Source organism: Hippocampus bargibanti, linkage group LG07, assembly GCF_051943395.1.
Source record: "Hippocampus bargibanti isolate YZ-2025 linkage group LG07, ASM5194339v1, whole genome shotgun sequence".
In the NCBI taxonomy this organism is placed as follows: Eukaryota; Metazoa; Chordata; class Actinopteri; order Syngnathiformes; family Syngnathidae; genus Hippocampus; species Hippocampus bargibanti.
Window position 1 is genome coordinate 11236942 of NC_142740.1, and position 6081 is coordinate 11243022.

Sequence of the window (6081 nt, forward strand, 5' to 3'; positions counted from 1 at the left end):
GCAGCTTTTAGTGTTATGATAGCTAATCATAGTAAGTGATGACGCCCATGCCACCATCTCTGACCTCAACAGCTCCTTTCTGACCACCAGGCCCAGGAACATTTCAGTCTGGGGAATGCAAATTCCCAAGAATACAAAGTTCCTGTGGCCCAGGTGCTTTGCACTTCCATCACATCTGATCATCTGGGGTAATAAATGACATTGATAATAAATTCAGAGGGAGGTAGTATGGTATTTTGTTACTCATTACCGACACCTTATAGCTTTTATACATCATTACAGTTAACAGTAAATAGTTCAGACAGTAACCGTTAGTGTAGTAATGTATATCTTATTCTCAGTTTAAAGGACAACCGATGTCTGAGGACAAATTGTGTGCATATTTTTTTTAATTGCTTCAAATGACTTCTACTGAGCGTATTTTACAAAGATTCCACTGCATATAGCTATATTTACGGTTGAAGACTCACGCTGAATATTCCGGAAGTCTTGTTTTTGAGTTGCTGACGAGGCATCACCCTACGTCACTGAAGGAACGCTCCTGACCAAAAAAAGGACACATTGTAGCAGTCCTTCCATCACGTCAATGCATTTTGCTGCACTTTGGTCTGAAAACGTCGTGTAGGACCAAAAAGTGGCAGAAGAGGGCGACAAAGCTCCATGTAAGGAATTAATCAGCCTGTGGAAACGGGTTGATTGATTCCTTACATTCCATTTTCTGCCTATTTTGGGTGCGACATTTCCCACCCCTGATGCCTCAAAATGACACGGAATAAATTATTTAATCGATTGCAAACATGTATGCTTTCTTCTTCAGAACTATTTGAATCATATTCATAACTGGATGAGTAACAAGAAAGCATAATCTCCGAATCTGAAGCCATTGTTTTGATTCTCGAGCAAGACGTCTTGCCGTGACACCACGAACATGGGGGCGGGACCTTCTAAAACTGGCCACTTCCGGTTTCAAATTGAAGTACAGTAAAGTCTCGTTATATCGTTATTCAAGGGAGTCCGAACAAATATCGATATAACCGGGACTATCGATATATCCGACCCTGTTTGCATGTAATTTTCTCCGTGCGTGCATAGAAATAAATATTGATATAACCGGGACTATTGATATATCCGATATCGATATAACGAGACTTTACTGTACTTGGAAACAAAAAAGTGACGTCGGTTGTCCTTTAAAGAACAGCAGACACCATTTTTTGGTGCCTAACTGGCATCAGAAAAAACGTTTTATATCATCTAAAATATCCAAAACACGCAGGCTGATATTTATTGTCAAACGCAAAATACCAACAAAAATGACTTAAAGTTGCCCAAAACTGCCACTAATGAGGTCAAAACTGGAGAGATTCAGAAAGTCCTGCCCCCATGTTTGTGACGTCATATTGGGATGGTTGTGGTGAAAGGAAGGGGTTCCAGTGATAATCCGGACTGAAGAATTTTGGATCACTTGTAATTTATGAAGGAATTTGTGATGGACCCTGAAAAGAAGTGAATTGCAATAATCGGAGTGGGAGGGGACGCGACTGTGGGCAACTATAGCATTGGTGTGAGGGGTGAGAGAGGGACGGAGATGATTTATATTACATAGAGAGAAGTATGTGGACCAGTATATGTTATTTATAGGTCAGTGGAAAGATAATGAGCTATTGACAGGGATGAGAATGACAAATGCAAAAAAAGTCTGAAAAAAAGTGTGCTAGCTAGCCTGCACACTGCTCATTAGCTTCCACGCTTGCTTTCTCAAAGTCAAAGTCAGCTTTAATGTCAAATATGCTAATATGCATAATCTGCTGCCTCTCGCAGAAGTATATTGATGCTAACGTTAGCATGGGGCTTGTCATAGTGCCACTGACATTCCACTGTTTCATCGATGGTATTGTTTCATTGCAAATTCTAATCTATCAAATCCTTTGTTCCATTCAACCTGATTTTTTTTTACTCGTCCGCTTATTCAAAAGGGGTCGAGAATACACATTTAGTTTTATCTGTGAGCCAGATGCAATCATCAAAAGAGCCATAGGTTCCCGACCCCTGACTGAGATTCTAACATGGAGCCCCCTCTCCCCCACACACACCAACCGAGACTCCGTGGAAGGCGGGCGATTGGAACACTGCCCATACCCCCTCACCCTGAAATTTTCTCAAGGGATTTGCGCTTTCCTCATTTTGGACTGAAAAAATCGGAAATCCGCGGATCGGTAGAAAATCTCATCCCTGTATTGAGGATGACACACAGGTTCTTGACCTGATGGGATTGCACAAAGTGGCACTATCAATAGTGACAGAGAAACTGTTGGTCTTCTGTCGGTTGTATTTGGTTGGTACAGACAAGGAGAAGTGTGTTCTACCGGAGACAAATTCCTTGTGTTCTACACACTTTGCATGAAAAGGTGATTCTGAAGTTGTGCTTTGTCACTGTTATGTTTGAGGAAGTTATGGATAAACCAAGAAGTAATTCCTTCGATGCAGTGTGAGAAGGCGGAGGGTGGAAGGGAGGCGTCGGGTTTTCTGGAGAGGTAGTGCTGGGTGTCATTCGCAAAGCGGTGGAAGCATAGACCAAATTCAAGGAAAATATTGCCAATGGTAAGAAGATGGATAATAAAGAAGAGGGGTCCGAATACAGAGACCTGGGGTACACCAGTTGAGACGGACTGTGAAGTGAAGGAGTTGAGTTGGATGAACTGAGAGCGGCCAGTGAGATAGGAGTGAAATGAGTGTAAGGGCCAATGAGTGATGCCTATTATAGAAACTATGTTAAGGAAGATGGGGTGAGAAACTGTGTCAAAAGCTGCCGTCAGGTCGAGGAGCATGAGGGTGGACATTAACTCTCATATTATGTTAAGGGGTCAATTTTACCCGTTTCCATTTTTGTGTTGACTAAAGCACTGGATATCCTTTCCTTTCCCTTTCTTCAAAACAGTTTTAAAATATCTCAATGGGATAGAAAATATGTTGTCTCTCTTTTCAAGTGTGTTTATAATATAAATATATCCAGTGTAAATAATATCAGAAACAGTTGTTGCTGGTGTCACCTATTATTTGACTGTTTTGTATGGATTTTTACACAAGGGTAAAAATGACCCACAACATAATCAGTATTTTTTTTTAACATAATATAAGGGTTAAAGCGGCATCCGCTACCATGAGAGGGTCGTTCATGGTTTTTATGAGGGCTGTTTCTGTACTGTGTTGGGCACTGAAAGCAGACTGAAATTGTTCTTGGAGATTATTATGAGTGAGGTGGGAGTAAAGTTGAGAGGCCTGACAGCACTGGGTAGCTCCTTCAGCCAGAGACTATTAGACCCGCGCTGCAAGAAGGAAAGGTACCGCCGCTCAATCCTACCGACTGCTGTCAGCCTTCTTAATAATCACATATGAAAAAAAAACTGGACTCTCGTACTGTAAATAGTACAATGTTGATACAATACAGCTCTACATATATCAATATGCTTTTTCTTTGATACTTTGAACTATGTACAGTTTTTAATGAAACAATTTTGCACAATTACAATATACACGTCAGTCTTCTGACATGTTTTTATTATGCATAGAATATCTTGTTTGTATCCTTTCACCCCCATCCCCATCCCCTTTCAAATTGCTGCTGTGGACTGCAAATTTCCCCATTGTGGGACGATTAAAGGCTTTCTAATTCTGAACCATTATTTCAAGGAATTTGGAAGGACGATTGACCATGTCGCATTGATAGTGAAATCATTAGAATCTAAACTTGTTTTTTTTTCCGGATTTGGGTGACAGCTGCAGTTTTGAAGGCGAAAGGAACAATTCTAGTAGATAGTGAGGACTAAATAATGACTAAATAATGACTAAATTATTATTAAAAGAGTTGCACTGTCCAACAAATACCGTATCTTTCGGATTATAAATCGCAGCTTTTTTTCATAGTTTGGTCGGGGGTGCGACTTATAAATCGGAGCCACTTATATATGCTTTTTTTATTACTATATATCATTTCACATGATATTTTCACATTAAACCGCAAGAGAGGAAGAGGAAGTGGCGCCTTGTCTACCTGCCGAGTTGGGGGAGTTATTTAAAAGTGACACAGAGGATGAAGATTTCCTTGGATTTGGTGATTTGGAGTAAAACCTGATATTTTGGTAAACTTCTTAGCATGTTCTTTGTGCTAGTTATCTGAATAACTCTTGTAAAAGACTGTTCTGGGTTACCAAAAAGGAGGCGTGTCCATGGGAGTTGCGTAGAGCGAGAGCTGCGGTGTTATGTTGGAAGAAAAAGAAGTGAAACGGAGCCTGATGTTCTCTATTTTATTTTAATTTCATTAATTTATTTTAAATTGCTTTTCAAGATGACATGTATGTTGTTTGGTGTTGGATTTTATCAAATAAATGTTCCCCAAAAATGCGACTTATCCTCCAGTGCGACCTATATATGCTTTTTTCTTCTTAATTATGCATTTTTTGGCTGGTGCGACCTATGATCCGGAGCGACGTATAATCCAAAAAATACGGTAGTTATCTACAATTGAATGGCCTCAACGAAATAAAATATGCCTTCTGGAGTCAAATTCCTTTTCTCAGCCAGATTGATTGGCATGAGCTCAAAGTGTGTTTCGTATAAGACATTACAAACATAAGGGAAACCTAATAGATGCCTCATGAAGATATGGATATGTATGAAAATGAATGTGTTTAGAGCAGTGTCAGCCAAAATGTTTATATTACTGAAAGTCTCCTGAAGTACTGAATGAAATGTCAGTTGAGTGAATACTAGAAAGTAGACACGGCTACAGCAGATTATGATAGACAAACTGCTATGGAGGAAATATGCATGAGTGTGTGTGTGTGTGTGTGTGTGTGTGTGTGTGTGTGTGTGTGTGTGTGTGTGTGTGTGTGTGTGTGTGTGTGTGTGTGTGTGCGTGCGTGCGTGCGTGCGCGTGCGTGTGTGTGCGTGTGTGTGTGCTGCACACAATTGTGGTCTTGGTTTGCACAAGGCACATTCCTGAGCTGGGCGGGAAGAAAGTGAGAGGCTCCATCAAGGAGAGAGGGCTTGCAAAGCACATTCCCTGAGGTTTGAGAAAGGGACAAGTGATGAGTAAAGGCCCCCTTTGTCACCGAGGCCTTACTGTTACTGGTGCGTCAGGGGCCTGATGGACACCTTCGTCAAATCAGCCCATTCTTCACTCTCCTCCGCCCGCTCTTCCACGTGACATGACCATCTTTCGAGTATGAGCTGAAGCAAAGGGTGAAAACAAGCACACTGCGCTTGTTTGTTTTAGATTTCTATTTAAAGGACCACTGACGCCTCCGGACAAGTTCTACTGACCGCATTTTACAAAGATTCCACATCATATTGCTATATTTTACGTTATAAGACTCGCGCTGAATATTCAAGAAGTCTTGTTTTCGAGTTGATGATGATGCCTGACGTGACGTCACGTCTGGAACGCCCCTGACCGAGACATTTTGGGTACTTTGTCTGGCCTGAAAACTGTGTTGATCCGTGTTGATGGCAAAATTAGAAGGAAAAGACATAAATAACACGATGATGAAGACTACTATTTGATACTAATTGACACAAATCCCCAGCAGACAAATTAGCCCATTTCCAACGGAGCTTGGGCGCCATCTTGTGCATTTTCTGGGACACTACATTGGAGTTTGACAGCTCGAATTGATACGGGAGGACTTCTTTAATCGATTGCAAACATTTATGCTTTCCTCTTCAGAACTATTTGAATCATATTCGTAACTGGATGAGTAACAAGAAAGCATCTTCTCCGAATCTGAAGCCATTGTTTTGATTCTATAGCAAGGCAAGACGTCCTGGCGTGACATCACGATCAAGGGGGCGGGACCTTCTGAAAGTCGGCATCTCCAAGGTCATTTTGAAGTAGCTTTGGGACACTTTAATTCATTTTTATTGTTGTTTTGCATTTGACTAAAATTATCAGCCTGCGTGTTTTGGGTATTTTAGATGCTATAAAACGTTTTTCTGATGTCAGTTAGGAAACAAAACAAATGGTGTTGGTTGTCCTTTAAGACCACATTGTGTAGTCTTTTTTTTTATTCCCCTCTTGCTATT